Source organism: Lithobates pipiens, unplaced genomic scaffold (assembly GCF_037356315.1).
Source record: "Lithobates pipiens isolate NorthernLeopardFrog02 unplaced genomic scaffold, aLitPip1_a1.2 Scaffold_23, whole genome shotgun sequence".
In the NCBI taxonomy this organism is placed as follows: Eukaryota; Metazoa; Chordata; class Amphibia; order Anura; family Ranidae; genus Lithobates; species Lithobates pipiens.
In genome coordinates, this window is record NW_027507785.1 from 38,838,617 (window position 1) to 38,855,475 (window position 16,859).

The following is a 16,859-nucleotide window of genomic DNA, read 5'->3' on the forward strand; positions in this document are numbered from 1 at the left end:
TTCAAAGGGATTTCCTCCAGGTAAGATCACCACTGGGGTCACTGGTTTGAATCTTGACCAGGACACTGTCTGCATGGAGTTTTCATGTTACCCTGTGTTCACATGGGTATCCTCCGGGTACATTGGTTTTCTCCCACACACAAGCTACTAGGCAGTGGTGGCTGTTTGCCGGTTGGTCTGGCACTTACCCCATCTAGACGGTTAGCGAGTGGCGGGCAGCATGCAGCGTATCCGTGTCCTCTCCTCCATTGGAGGCTTCCAGCGTGCTGCTCCTCCCCTCCTCCTAGGCATCCAATAGGCCAGGAGGAGGATCAGTGTTACAATAGCGAATATTCATTCGCTGTTGTAACACACCTGGGTGGGCTGTGAGCACATTCTCTGCACCCCGAGCCCACCCTATTTTGAAGCTTTTTAGAGCCTCTGGCTCTAATCAGTGCTTCAAAAAAACACCCACCCCACATTAGAATCCATGCATCCGGCGTTCTGAAAGGGGCCGGACGCATAGATAAGGCATAAGGCAGCGATGGATAGGGGGAGGGCTCACTCGTGCGCCCTTAAAGGATGGGCTGCCTCTACTACTAGGTCAGGAGTGTCAAACACAATTTTATCGTAGGTCGCATCATCATTATGGTGGCCCTCAAAGGGCTAGTTGTATCTGCCATGGTGTTGTGTCTGAGCAGTCTCCATTAAATTTTCTTGTGGATGATACCAGTGTTGTCCGACCCTCCTTTTCAACTGGCATAGAGCTGTATTATTCTCATAATAATTATAAGCCGATGACCAGAGCACCCCACCCCCCTTACATCAGATGTCAAGATCCCACCATCAGAAGTCAAGAGTCCCTCAACATCCCCTATATCACAATTCACCCCTGTTACCTTGTGCTGCTGCTGGGAAGAAGGTGGGGGCTGGGCTGGGAGGCAGAGAGTGCACAGTCTTGAGGAGGACCTGAGGAAGGCTGGAGTCAGCTGACTGCTCAAACCAGGGGAGGCAGAACCGAGGGGGTGCTGCAGGTGCACAGAGAGGCACAGTATCTATATGAGGATTTCTTTCTTCCACTCTGCTGCTTGACCACTTCGACCCCGGAAGAATTTAGCCCCTTCCTAACCAGAGCACTTTTTGCGATTCGGCATTGCGTTGATTTAACTGACAATTGCGTGGTCGTGTGACGTGGCTCCCAAACAAAATTGACGTTCTTTTTTTCCCACAAATAGAGCTTTCTTTTCGTGGTATTTGATCATCCCTGCGGTTTTTATTTTTTGCACTGTAAACAAAAAAATTGTGACAATTTCGAAAAAAACACATTTTTTTTACTTTTTGCTATAATAAATCCCCAAAAATATATAAAAAAAAATTTTTTTCTCAGTTTAGGCCAATACATATTCGTCTACGTATTTTTGGTAAAAAAAACCACAATAGGCAATTATTGATTGGTTTGCGCAAAAGTTATAGCGTTTACAAAATAGGGGATAGTTTTATGGCATTTTTATTAATATTTTTTTTTTTTTTTAATGGCGGCGATCAGCAATTTTTTAACATGACTGCGACATTATGGCGGACATGTAGGACATTTTTGGGACCATTGTCATTTATACAGCAATCAGTGCTATACAAATGCACTGATTCCTGTGTAAATGACATTGGCAGTGAAGGGGATAACCACTAGGTGGCAGTGTAGGGGTTAAGTGTGTCCTAGGGGTGTGTTGCTAACTGTGGGGGGCGTGGCTGTGTTGTGCACATTACTGATCTCTGCTCCAATCACAGGGAGCAGAAATCAGTGTCACTTGTTTCTAGGCAGAACGGGGAGATGCTGTTTACATCGGCATCTCCCCATTCTCCCTCTCCGTGAGGCGATTGCGGGTATCCCCGTAGCGATCGAGGACCCGCGACTGGACTCACGGAGTTTACTGTGGCGGGCGCGCGTGCCCCCGCTACCTCTTAAAAGGCAATGTATAGGTACGTGATTTTGCCTGTACGTGCCCTTCTGCCGACACATATCGGCGTGAGGTGGTCGGGAAGCGGTTAAACAGGAAGGGGAGACAGAAAATGGCCTCTCCACAGCTGCACAGAGAAGCACAGGATATGGCAGAGGAGTTTGGCCCTCCTTTCTGCTGCCAACCTCTGAGACAAGTTGGAGGCAGAGACAAGGAGGGTGCTGGAGTTGCAAAAGAGAGTCAAGGGCCATATGAAATGGCCTGGCTGGCCAGATTCAGCCCAGGGGCCTTGTGTTTGACACATCTGTACTAGATTATTGGCCCCAATCTAAATTAACTAGACATAGACACGTATAAAAGTGATGGCAATAAAAGACTAAGTAGTCCATCGAGTCTGCTCATTTTTTTTGGGGGGGGGGGGTTTCCCCTTTACTTTCTTGTCTGAATATATATGTACACTATATTGCCAAAAGTATTGGGACGTCTGCCTTTACATGTACATGAAATTTAATGGCATCCAAGTCTTAGTCCGTAGGGTTCTGTATTGCTTCAACTCTTCTGGGAAGGCTGTCCACAAGGTTTAGGCGTGTGTCTATGGGAATGTTTGACCATTCTTCCAGAAGTACATTTGTGAGGTCAGGCACTGATGTTGGACGAGTGGGCCTGGCTCACAGTCTCTGCTCTAATTCATCCAAAAGGTGTTTTATCAGGTTGAGGTCAGGACTCTGTGAAGGCCAGTCAAGTTCCTCCACCCAAACTCGCTCATCCATGGAGGGGGGGATTATGGTGTGGGGTTGTTCCAGTGAAGGGAACTCTTAAGGACTCAGCATACCAAGACATTTTGGAAAATGTAATTCTCCCAACTTTGGGGGAACAGTTTTGGGATGGTCCCTTCCTGTTTCAACATAACTGTGGACTTGTGCACAAAGCAAGGTCCATAAAGACATGGATGAGCGAGTTTGGGGTGGAGGAACTTGACTGGTCTGCACAGAGTCCGGACCTCAACCCCACAGAACACCCATGGGATGAATTAGAGTGAAAACTGCGAGCCAGGCCTTCTGGTCCAACATCAGTGCCTGACCTTACAAATGCACTTGTGGAAGAATGTCCCATAGACATTCTCCTAAACCTTTTGGACAACCTTCTCAGAAGATTTGAAGCAGTTATATATAAGTAGATATCCTGATAGAGCGGCGACTGATCTTTTGAAATTGAGGTTTAAGGGAGGTTTTCGCATCCCGAGTGCCGTGCGGGAGGTTCCTCCCATCTCTGGGAATTTGCAGCTTTTGCATTAGGAAGTGGTGTTGGCCAAGCTGTTTAAAGAAGTTTCTTTAGGTCACATGGCAGGCCTGTTTCCTGTTCCGCCTTTACCAGGGCTAGTGGTATCCCCATTGGGCGTGGTTCCAAAAAAGGAACCGGGTGTAAGGGCTGGCTTAGCCCTTCCTCCTCTGGGCTGGCCGCTCAGCTGTCGGCTAATTGCCAGCTCTCTTCTCTTTCCACAGTTACCAGCTGTTCCCGATGATGCTCGTCTGACCTGCCTATTTAAAGCCTTCCAGCTCACTCTTTCCTTTGCCTTCGCGTTGGTCACATCACAAGGAACCATCTCCTGCTGTTTGTTTCAAGACTGGCTTGCTGACATCCCTCCTGGCTTCTTATCCTGCTTGCAGTTGCTCTCCTTGGATCCCTGACTTCTGGCCTGGCTGATTACCCGATCTGGTTAATGAACTTTGGCCTGGCTGACTACCCGATCTGGCTACTGGACTCTGGCTATGCTTGACTACGCTTATTTCTATTTATGTTTTTATTTTTGTTAATAAACAAGTGTGATTTGATTGTACTTCTGTCTCAGTCTGTTTCATGGTTTCTGACACCGGGGCAGTTTAGAATGATTCATCATCTTTCTTTCTTGTGAATGATGGTATTGACCTGCAGGTCTGTGCGGTTACCTATACATCGTTCGATTCCGCTGTCTCTTGGGTTAGAAAGTATGGGATGGGGTTGCTGCTGCTGCCTGTACATCCGCAAAGTTTACGTTTTTGGCAAGGTCTTATTTTTTAGATCGCTGCCTACTGATGGGTTGTTCCATTTTGTGTGGCCTTTAGTTTGTTTCTGGAATGCGCAGTTAGGGAGTTAGCGGGGGTGAATTTGGTTGAGTTCCTGTGCATTGGGCCGCCTGAGTCCAGGTGTTGCGGGACATTGCTGGTGACGTTACCACACCTGGCTGAGGAGTTTGGCCTTCCATTGGCAGCTGACAAGACTGAAGGCCCAGCCACGGAAATTGTTTACCGTGGCCTGGCCTTTGACTCTGTGGCCATGGAATGTAGATTGCCTAACAACAAATTGGTAACACTTTGCCAGAAGGTGAGTCAAGTGTATGGCGGAAGATTAGATTGAAGGAATTGCAATCTTTATTAGGTAAGCTAAATTTTGTCTGCAGAATTATCCTCATGGGACTGATTTTCTGCAGGCTACTGTTGGCGGACACATCAGGGTCCTAGTCCCTATGTGCGACTGTCCAGGGTGCTATGGGCTGACCTCCGGATTTGGGACATGTTTCTGGAATCCTTTAATGGCCATTCCTTATGGCAATCAGGACCAGTTAGCAAAGCAAACTTGGTCCTTTTCACGGACACAGCGGGGTTTGGTGGGTTATGGACATATTTTCAGGGGTGATGTAGTGTGGAGCCGTGGCCTGCAGCTTGGCGAGAGGCTGGGTTTCTGAAGAACCTGGTTCTGCTGGAGCTTTTTCCCCATAGTTCTGTCAGTGGAGCTTTAGGGTAAAGCCTTTAGGAACAAGAAAGTGTGCTTCGATTGTGATAACCTGGGGGTGGTGTCGGCAATTAACAACATATCAGTCTCTTTGCCTCCTGTAGTTAGGCAGTTACATTATTTAGTGTTAAGTTGTTTGTGGATGAATATTTTTATCTATACTGTGCATATCACAGAGTCTACCAACAAGTTAGCGGATGTTTTGTCTTGTTTCCAGTGGGACATTTTCTGTGCGCTAGCACCAGAGGTGGAACAGGTGGGGTGCCCTGTCCTCAGCAGTTGTGGAAAATTGCATTGGCGTCGCCACTGGACTGATATGGGATTCGCTCAGTGCTGGAACATTGGCGGCTTATTCCAGGTTTGGAAAGAATGGTTTTCTTTACTGGAAGAGATAGGTGGGGTATCTGAGGGGGCAGATACGTCCTCCTTGGTGTTGTTCTTTGTCTGCTGTAACCTTACGAGAGGTGTCTCAGGGTACAGGATGAGTAGGAAATTGGCAGTCCTGATGTTTATCTTTAAGCTTTCGGGGTATGCGGATTTCATCAAGTCCTTTGTGGTCCACCGGTTGCTAAAGGGTTAACAGAGAGGTAGGGATTCCAGGCACCTGGTTTCTTTTTCGTTGCTGGGTTCGGTTCTTGCAAATCTAGATGGGGTCTTGTCCGGTAATGGCAATGACGCAGTTTCTGCTCATTCGTCTGAGGGTGGATGGCACTTTATTCATCCACCTGGATGGCTCCTTTCTTTCCAAGTTCCAATTCACTACAATTTTCTGAAAATGCTTATCTGCAGTGGGATTGGTTCCTGGAGAGTATGCAGTGCATTCTTTTTGCATAGGAGTAGCCACCAAAGCGGCTCGGTGGGGCCTTCCTGAAGATGTGATAAAGGCTTTGAGATATCGTATGTATGTTTGCCGCACTACAATTTTGAGTTGGGGCAGTAAGTTATCTGAACTACCCTAGGCAAGAATTGTATATGCAATGATTGACATTGTGGCAGTATACCTTTAAAACCTTGTTGATAATAATTTTATCTGAAAATACCTTTGAAATAAAGAAGTTTTTAAATCAGATTTTTGTCTCAGATATGGTACCTTAAAAGTCCTATCTGTTTGTAGCTTTTCCTTTTCTAATTAAAAGTTGAGGATGTAAGATTTAGAAAGTGAGCTGATTAAATAGTGCCTCTACTGCCTTGATGCCTGATTCAGCATCATTGATGTCTTTTGTATTTCTTTATTTTTAGTACATACAATACACCCATGGCTACATTCCTCATTGGTCTGATCCTGGTAGTTTGACCCAACCAGTGGGCTTTGTATGATAACCTTCATCTCTGTATGGTGCGAGCCACACATATTTGCATTGCAAAGTTGTTTTTTTTGTTCCGTATGATTTTGTAAATATAGAAAAAAAAAAGTTGGGGCGATCCTGCCTCTATTTATTAAAAAACAAATACTTTTTTTTAATACTGAACGCACCTTTTCTCTTTAAAGTGACCCTGAAGTCATTCCTTTAGTTCATTTTTGTTTCTTTATTTGAAATGCATTTTCTCTTAAAGGTTGGGGTGCAGACAGGGGGAAACTCAGACCCATGACCTAAGAATAAGCAGAAACAAGTATTACCGTTCCAACAATTTTCACGTTTACCTTCATCCTTCTGAAATTTAATTGTTAAACTTTCGGTGTCGCTCACATTAACCTTTGTGGCTGAATGATTCAGCTTTTTACTATTTACTTTCCTACATTTACAGACTCCTAATAACATACAATCGCATGTCGTCAACTCTTTTTTCTATGCTGTGTTCTTTAGCCTTGTAACCAATTTTTTTATTTTTATTTATGGACTGCACTTTCGTCAATTATTTCAGCGTCAATTGCATGCAAAAAATGTTTTTTAGTAAATACTGTATATTTCCAATGAAGACTCAGGAGATCTAACCCTTCCAACACAATTTTTAAAAAGTGATTTTTAGTTTGTTTTTGTATTTATTGGAGATATGTCCTATTTCGAGGGGTCCCAACCATCTGTTAATTTATGGACAGTATGTAAAGAAATAATGTTTTGCTCTCGTCCGCTAAAGTTTGTATTGTCATTGGGACAGAAGGAAATGAGAAATCTCTTCACTGGGATCTTAGCAGTAAAAACCAGCAAAAAATTAAACCGTACCACACAGACTTTCATGGAAAAGGCATGAGTGCAAGTCTTGGAACAGTGGCAACGCTTAGATCCAATGAATAGTAGAAGCCAGCATGCCAGGATCACGTCCAACAGGTTTTCTGAGGTTCCATGCCATGGGACCTCAGTAAACCTGTTGGATGTGATCCTGTTCTGCTGGCTTCTGCTGTTCACTTGCAATAAAAACCTTCCTCACTCTATCCAAAAATTAAAACAAAATAAAAAAAAATTGGCTAAGGTCACACTTAAAATGTTTAACATAAATTAAGTGGTCACTCAATGTCTATTTTTGTCAAATACAGTTTATGCCCTCTTGTAATTACATCAGTATAAAATCTTAGTCATATTTAGTCTCTATGGATGTAAACATCTCCTGGCTCTCGCTGCTCATCACACCAGGCCTCTTACCGCTTTCTCCAGAAGTCCGCTCCATCCTGACCTCATACATTAGGCACTAGACCTGAGAAATATGCTGTTCTCTCATGGTACAGCCACTTCTATATAACTGCTGCATATCTTAGCAGACATCTATAAAATAGAACGTGAACTCTGCTGTTGTATGCTGGCTTGGTTTTATATTGATCAAATGGTATCTGCAGGCAGTTTTGGATAATTTTCCCCCGAGGTGGAGTTTTCTGACTGGGGGGGCCTAATGCATAGAACTGGATTTGTAGATCAATTTATCATTGTCTTTTAAGAACTTGAAACCAAATCCTATCTTCATTGTCAATTGTTGTTTAAAATTTAAAATTACATGTATTGTAATAAAAGACTTCTCTGGCCAATAAAATCCAGTTAAGTCAAAAGCCTCCTTAACCACTTGCTTACTGGGCACTTAAACCCCCCTCAGTCCCAGACCCTGATGCACTTTGAATGACAATTGCGCGGCCATACAACACTGTACCCAAATGAAATTTTTATCATTTTTTTTCCCACAAATAGAGCTTTCTTTTGGTGGTATTTAGTTACAGCTCGGAGTTTTATTTTTTGCTAAACAAACAAAAAAGATGCAAAAAAAAATCATGTTTTAATAATTTGTTATAAAATTTTGCAAACGGGTCATTTTTCTCCTTCATTGAAGTGCGCTGATTAGGCGGCACTGATAGGCTGCACTGGTGGGCACTGATGGGCTGCATTGGTGGGCACTGATGGGCTGCATTGGTGGGCACTGATAGGCTGCACTGGTGGGCACTGATAGGCATAGTTAAGGCGGCACTAATAGGCACAGATAAGGCAGCACTGATGGGCACAGATAAGGTGGCACTGATGGGCAAAGATGGGCACAGATAAGATGGCACGGATGGGTGGCACGGATGGGTGGCACGGATGGGTGGCACGGATAGGCACTGATAGGTACCACTGATAGATGGGACTGATGGGCACTGATCGGTGGCACTGATAGGTGGCTCTGATAGGTGGCACTGCTGGGCACTGATGGGTGGCACTGCTGGGCACTGCTGGGCGGCACTGCTGGGCACGGATATGTGGCACTGGGGTGCAGCACCTTTGAGGCAGATTGTGGGCACTGCTGGGTGGCACTGTAGGTGGCACTGCTGGGTGGCACTGTGGGCACTGCTGGGTGGCACTGACGGGGGGCACTTACTTTTACTAGATGTGGCACTGCAGGGGGCAGGTGGGCACTGGCAGGGGGCAGGTAGGTATTAGCAGGGCTGGCCGTGATCGGGACTGATGTCCCGATCACGGCCGCCGGTGATCGGCTTTTTTTTTTTCTCCTCGCGCTGTCAACGCGAGGAGGAATAATAGCCGATTACCGGCTCGTTATATCACATGATCAGCTGTCAGTCATTGGCTGACAGCTGATCACATGATAAGGGGTCGGGATCGACCCCTTGCACGGATCGGTGATCAGGCGAGTCTCATGGGGCGCGCAGGCCGCTCGTACACGGGACTACGTCTATTGACGTCGTCCCGGAAAAGGAGATCCGCGCTGTAGCCGTCATTTGGCTATAGTGCGGATCTCAAGTGGTTAAAGACTGCCTTTTTTGTATAGCCCTAGAATGCCAGATCAGGTCTGTAATCCAACTTGTGATAGGAGATCTCTCTCCCCCTCCTCCCTCAGGTTAGGGGGCCTATAGCATACTCCCAGTAATATTTCCCCCCTTAACTTCATTCCTTTGGCACTCTACCCATAAGGTAGACATTCCCACTGTCTTCCCCTTGGTTGACCCAAAGCCTTTTTTTACTTTGGCCAATTGGTTTATCCCCTGGCTTGTAAATTCCCGCCATTTGACGAGCTTAAAGACAGATTTGACCTATCCTGCCAGGTGTTTTATGGGTATTTACATATCCGCCACTATGCCCAGTCTATTACCCCTATGCTACAATTCTCTTACCTGACCCCTTTTGAACGAACAATCTTGGAAGGTCTTTCTCAAAAGGATGTTTATAAGATTTTGAAAGCATATCCGATGCAAGCTCGTGCAAAGTACATTACATGCTCAAATGAGAGAGGATCCTAGGTGAAGAACTCTCCTTAGAACAAAATATTACAGCGCACACATGCAAAAAGAACATTTAAAACACCTAGACATTTTCAAAAAACATTATCAAAAAATATGGGGATTTGGTCACACCATATTGCTACAGTATATGGTGCTTAAGCCCATTTACTGCGACAAAGTACCCCATGGTTAGTGCGTCCTACACTATTCATAGACTGGGAGATCCTTCTTCTCTGAACCATGGGAGCAATACACTCCTCTATATGGGAGAACTAAAGGTCTCCACCTATGACACAGGTGGACACTAATGAGAGGCACTGATGAGGGAGTGGGATGCTCATGCCCAAAAGGATTTGGTCAGAATCCATACAATAAACAAAGAACCAGTTTACTGTCCTTCAGACTTTAAGGAGGCCGAACTGTGGCCAGTGTGAGTAGAAAATGCCCTGGTGTCAATGTGAATAAACAATACCCAATCATCGTTATTAGTGGGAGAAATAGTGTTCCATTGTTGTTATCAGGAGAAGGAATAGTACCCCATCATTGTTGTCATTGGGAAGAAAAGTGCTCCATTGTTGGTGTCAGTGGGAGAAATAGTGCCCCATTGTTGGTATGAGGTTAAGGAATCCTGCCCCATTGTTGGTGTCAGTGGCTGCAATAGTGCTCTTTGTTGGCATCAGTGGAAGGAATGGCGCCCCATAGTTGGTGTTAATGTGAAGAATGGTACCCCATTGTTGTTGTCAGTGGGAGGAATGGTGCCCCATTGTTTGTATCATTGGAAGGAATAGTACCCATCATTGGTGCCAGTGGAAGGAATAGTACCCCAACATTGGTGCCAGTGGGGGGAATAGTGCCCCACTGTTGTCAGTGCGAGAAATGGTGCCCTATCCTTGGTGTCAGTGAAAGGAATAATGTCCTGTTGTTGTCAGTGGGAGGAATAGTGTCCCCTCGTTGTTGGCATCAGTGGCAGGAATTATGACCACCAATTCCATCATGCACTAAATATGTGTTAATAAGATTCCCAAGGTAGTAAGCACAGAACCCATCTATTAAATGAATACACCTCGGTAGTTGATTCCAATACCAAAGACAATAGGGAAAGAATACTGGCATGCAAATTTGGAATCCAATTTTTGTCCAACCCCCCCATTACAAAGCGAGGTTAGAGCTTCAAGGAGGTACCAAAAATTCTTGCTTTGACAGAAATAACTCTAATTTCATTTTCTTACCTCATCGTTGCTTAGTGAAGCTGCCTTTCAGTTCAAGAATGGACTTTATCTAACTGTAAAAGATCATTTTTTTAGAAACTGGCACTAGCAGATCAAATTAACCTTCCTAACCTTCCAACTCAAGAATAACAGATGCCTTGTATTAGTTCCCCTCTAGACTAAAACTTTCAGATGGAGCTGAAATCTTGAACAAATGGTCAACGCAGCTGATGATTCCCATCAGCCATATTCTCGTCATCTGGACGACCATCTGCTATTTAATAATTCTTTAATGTCAGACACAGTTCACTTGTTTGCATGCTATGGTGATGCACTGCGCCTTGCCCTCTGAATGGACAATTCAAAAATGTCTGACTTCATTTATCCAGACCACAAGAGGAAATCTGAAAATCTGTTAACGGGAAAAGAAAATTTTTTGCTTTGCATAAATTTGAAGAGCTCATTTAAATTTACATAGCAAAGGATTTCAAATTCTGTTCAGACAGTCTATTTCTGTGCATGCCTCCTCCCCTGTGTCACCTCTTCACTGCCTCAGTCTAACATGTGATCCAGGAAGCTTACATTGGAATTTGTTTTTATAGGAGTAGAAGCTATTCACTTAAAGCAGTAGTAAACAGTTGTAGAATTAAAGAAAAGGCTTGTGTTTTTTCACCTTAATGCATTCTATGCAGTCACCAGCTCCCTAGCCCCCCTCCCCCGTTTTACTTAACCGAGCCCCGAATTTCCGTCGGCGCATCCCCACCGTCTCTCTCTCCACAGGTTCCCGCTTCTTGATTGGATAGATTGAAAGCAGCGTAGCGGGAGTCAGGGGGCGGAGCCGAGTCCTGCATTCGGCCTCTACGGATGCCGAATTCCGGACTCGGGAGAACGCACGCAAGGTAACCCCCCTCGGGAGAGCGCTTCTCCAAAGAGGTTATCTAATGCGGGGAGGAGCCGCAAGAGCTGCCGAGGGACCCCAGAAATGGATGTTCGGGGCCACTCTGTGCAAAACGAGCTGCACAGTGGAGGTAAGTATGATATGTTTGTTATTTAAAAAAAAAAAAAAACAATCCTTTAGTATCCCTTTAACTTAGAACAAAACCCTTCCAGCGGTGGGCAGTCACCGTTGAGAGGACTGACATGTTTCCCTGGCCTTTCTTCCAGGTTTGTGCTGTGAGTGGCCGGAGCCACGATGACATCATGCACGCGGGAGCTCTTGGTTCCGGCAAGATACTCTGACGGTCTGGCACGGTATGCCGGTCTGCCACTGTGATGTAACTGACTGCATCCAGGGGCAATATCTCCTAAATGGCGCATGTTTATGAGATATTAATTTTACTAACAGGTAAAATTGGCCATTTTTTGTAATTCGGCACTGCGTCACTTTAACTGACAATTGCGCGGTCATGCGATGTTGCACCCAAACAAAAACATTTTTCCCACAAATAGAGCTTTCTTATGGTGGTATTTGATCATCTCTGCGGATTTTGCGCTATAAACAAAAAAAGAGCGACAATTTTGAAAAAAAACACATTTTTTTTTTTTTTTAAAAGCACATTTTTTTCTCAGTTTAGGCCGATACATATTTTTGGTAACAAAAATTGTAATAAGCATATATTGATTGGCAGTAGGGATGAGCTTCGTGTTCGAGTCGAACATACGTTCGACTCGAACATCGGCTGTTCGCCCGTTCGGCAAAATCCGAACATTATGGGCCGTTCGCACCAAATTCGTGTGGCGCTCACGGCCCACAATGCACTGCATCATCGCAGTGCATTGCTGGCTCATGATTGGCCAAGCATGCACTGTTACCCCGCATGCTTGGCCAATCACAGCGCCAGCAGCGAGGAGAGCCATGATTGCTCAGGCTGTGTAGTACATATATAGCTGTGTAGTACACGCCCGACACTATATAAGGCCGCCAGCACGGCGGCCTTGTGTAGTGTGTTGGCGTCTGAAGCAGTTAGTGGGTGTTCTGTGTACCTTCAACACAGTACACACCGATCGTTATCGGCCGATTTTCGATCTTGCTCTTCTGTAGTGGTTGTTGTCTGCGTGCCCTGACCGCAGTATACACCGTTATATTCACCTCAGCTATATAGCTAGTGATCTATCTTTTATAATAGAGCTTGCAGTCAGTAGTGTTAGGATCTTGTGCGTGCTGTCTGCGTGCTCTGTACCCAGTACACACCGCTATATCCACCTACATAGCTCTTCTCTATTTGAGCCCACTTGCCATCTGCATGAGTTATTGGAAGTTGTGTGTGCCTCCAGCACAGCACAGTATACATCTGTATATACCCCTTTATCTCTGGTGTTCTATAATAAAGGCATCTGCAGGAGTTAGTGGGTGTTTTGTGCCTCCAGCACAATATACACCTGTATCTACCCTTTATTGCTGTTCTCTAATAGAGCCATCTGCAGGGCTTAGTGGGTGATGTGTGACTCCATTACAGTATACCCCTTTATCTCTGGTGTTCTATAATAAAGGCATATGCAGGAGTTAGTGGGTGTTGTGTGCCTCCAGCACAATATACACTACCCAACTGCTGTTTTACCCAACTCCCTTCAGGCCATTACCATGTCTGGAAGGCCAGCAAGGAGAGGCAGACAGGCGCGAGCCAATAAAAGAGGGCAAGCAGGCTCTGTGTCTAGAGACAACAGTGCTGGTCGTGGACGCGGTGCATTGTCATCAGCACGTGGCCATGGGACACGCTTGTCCTTCTTTTCGGCAGCTGGACATGTTGAACCGCAACATGCCAACGACTTGGTAGAGTGGATGACCAAGCCCTCTTCATCCTCCTCATCCTCTCTCACCCAGTCTCAGGGTACTAGCAAAGCAGCTGCCAACGCATCGTCTTCCCTCCTCTCAATGTCATCATCAGTGACTCCTTCCTTAGACCCACCATGTCCTCCTGAGGAGTCTCCTGAACTCTTTGAGCACAGTGTTGGGTACATGCTCCAGGAGGATGCCCAGTGTTTTGTAGGCTCTGATGATGACACTTAGCTAGAGGAAGGCAGTAGCGTGAATGCAGAGAGAGGGGATGCTCAAGAAGGACAGCAATCTGGCAGTCATGTTCCACAAGCTGCAGCATATTGCCAGGTTTGCTACAGCGATGAAGAGGGAGGGGATGATGAGGGCACTGACTCCACGTGGGTGCCTGGTAGGAGAGAGGAGGAGGAGGAGGAGGAGGCACATGTCCATCGAGGCAGGATGCCCTCCGGGGGCCAGCTTAGGGGCAGCACACCGACTGAATCACACCGCAGAGCTCCGCCTGTGCAGGGCGCTGCCTCTGCGCGTTATTCTAAAAGTTCTTTGGTGTGGGCCTTTTTTGAGACGAGTGCATCAGATCGCACTGCTGCTATTTGCAACATATGTCTCAAGCGTATCTCGCGTGGCCAAAATATCAGCCGCTTGGGCACCACATGCTTGACCAGACATATGTTGACCTGCCATGCAGCTCGTTGGCAAGCGTACCTCAAAGACCCACACCAAAGAACAAAGCGGACCTCTCCTTGCTTCTCATCAGCTGGCATCTCCAACCCCACTAGACCTTCAGTCCTCTCTGAAACCTGCTCTGAGAGGAATGAAGATGTAGAATTAGGTGTGTCACAGCCAAGTGCTTCCGGGCACTCTGCTAGCAGTACACCCACGTCCGATTATAGCAGGCAAATGTCCCTACCCCAGCTGCTGGACCGGCGAAAGAAGTTCACTCCCAGCCATCCACATGCCCAGCGGTTGAATGCTAGCTTGGCTAAATTGCTAGCACTTCAACTGCTGCCTTTTCAGTTGGTAGACTCGGCCCCCTTCCGTGAGTTTGTACAATGTGCGGTTCCTCAGTGGCAGGTCCCCAAACGCCACTTTTTCTCACGGAAGGCGATTCCGGCTCTCTACCGGCATGTGGAAGGCAATGTCCTTGCCTCGCTGGACAGGGCGGTCAGCGGTAAGGTGCATATTAGCGCTGACTCATGGTCCAGCAGGCATGGACAGGGACGTTACCTGTCTTTCACGGCCCATTGGGTCACTCTTCTGGCAGCTGGGAAGGATGCAGGACAAGATGCAGTAGTGTTGGAGGTTGTTCCGCCACCACGCCTCCAAAATGCTACTATTGGTTGTGACACACCTCTCTCCTCCACCCCCTCCTCTTCTTCTTCCTCCATGGCCTCTTCCAGTGCTCTGTCCTCAGAACCAGCGGTGCTCCGTAGGCGCCCTGTGTAGCTCATGTCCTTAACCTGGTGGTGCAGCGGTTCTTGGGCAGGTACCCCGGCTTACAGGATGTCCTGAAGCAGGCCAGGAAAGTCTGTGTGCATTTCTGCCGATCATTTAATGCCTGTGCTTGGCTGGCTGAGCTCCAAAAGGAGTTGAACCTGCCCAAGAACCGCCTTATATGTGGCATGCCCACCAGGTGGAACTCAGCGTTGGCCATGCTACAGCGGCTGCACGCGCAGCAGAGGGCCATCAATGAGTACCTGTGCGACTACGGCACCAGTACAGGGTCAGGGGTGCTCGGTTTTTTCTCACCACGCCAGTGGGGCATGATCAGGGATGCATGCACTGTCCTGTCACCGTTTGAGGAGGCCACAAGGATGGTGAGCAGTGACAGTGCATGCATCAGTGACACTGTACCTCTTGTCCACCTCTTGGAGCATACGCTGCGTGGAATAATGGACAGGGCACTTGAGGCAGAACAGAGGCAGGAAGAGGAGGACTTCCTTGCCTCTCAAGGCCCCCTTTATCCAGACAGTGTTCCTGCTGTGCCACCCATCACACAGGAAGAGGATGAGGAGGAGGAAGAGGAGGAGGAGGATGATTGTGTCAGCATGGAGGTGGAGGCTGGCACTCAGCATCAGCAGCAGCAGTCTTGTAGGGATGATTTACAGTCCCAAGAAACACGTGGACTTGTACGTGGCTGGGAGGAGGTAGCTGCGGATCATGTTGCCCTTAGTGACCCAGAGGACTCCGGACCGAATGCCTCAGCTAACCTACGCTGCATGGCCTCCCTGATCCTGCAAAGCCTGCGGAAGGATCCTCGTATTCTTCGGATCAAGGAGAGGGACCATTACTGGCTGGCTACTCTCCTTGATCCACGGTACAAGGGTAAGGTTGCCGACCTTATCTTGCCATCGCAGAGGGAGCAGAGGATGAGACATCTCCGGGAGGCCTTGTAGAAAGGTCTGTGCAACGCGTTCCCAGAGACTGGGAGGTTACAAACTCCTGGTCCTGGACAACGTGTTGCTGAGGCATCGGTCAGAAGGAGCGGTGGAGAAGGTGGCCGTCTGACTGATGCTTTCAGACAATTTTTTAGTCCGCAGCCCCAAGGTATGATCGGTTCCAGCAACCATCGCCAGCATCTGATTTACATGGTGCAGGAATACCTAGGGGCAAGGTCAGACTTGGACACCTTTCCCACCGAAAATCCTCTGGCTTACTGGGTCTTGAGGATGGATCACTGGCCAGAGCTTGCACAGTATGCAATTGAGCTACTGGCCTGTCCTGCATCCAGCGTTCTTTCGGAACGCACCTTCAGTGCTGCTGGTGGCTTTGTTACCGATCACAGGGTGCGCCTGTCCACCGAATCAGTTGATCGACTGACCTTCATCAAGATGAATCAGTCTTGGATCACCCACAGCTACCAAGCACCTGAAGCTGATGTAACCGAATAATTTTTTTTTAAATATCACATCCCTTCAAGACTGCCTATGCTGATGCTGAGTGACTGTCCTGTTATGTTGATTGTCTATCCTCTTCCTCCTCCGCTGATATGTTGGAAGAACATTTCTGGTTCTGGGTGATGCCATCAGCCTAATTTTTCTGCCCCTGTTTAACAGGGGCGTTTAATTACAATTTTTGATGCAATGCTTTGCAGCAGGGCTAATTCCTGCAATAAAACTAGAGTATATGGGAGAGGTTGCAGTGTGGTGGCACCAGCACCAGTGCCTAAGGCCCAATTTTCTGCCCCTGTTTAACAGGGGCGTTTAATTACAATTTTTGATGCAATGCTTTGCAGCAGGGCTAATTCCTGCAATAAAACTAGAGTATATGGGAGAGGTTGCAGTGTGGTGGCACCAGCACCAGTGCCTAAGGCCCAATTTTTCTGCCCCCGTTTAACAGGGGCGTTTAATTACAATTTTTGATACAATGCTTTGCAGCAGGGCTAATTCCTGCAATAAAACTAGAGTATATGGGAGAGGTTGCAGTGTCGTGGCACCAGCACCAATGCCTAAGGCCCAATTTTTCTGCCCCTGTTTAACAGGGACATGTAATTACAATTCTTGATATAATATTTCACAGGAGGGCCCGTTCCTGTGCCCACC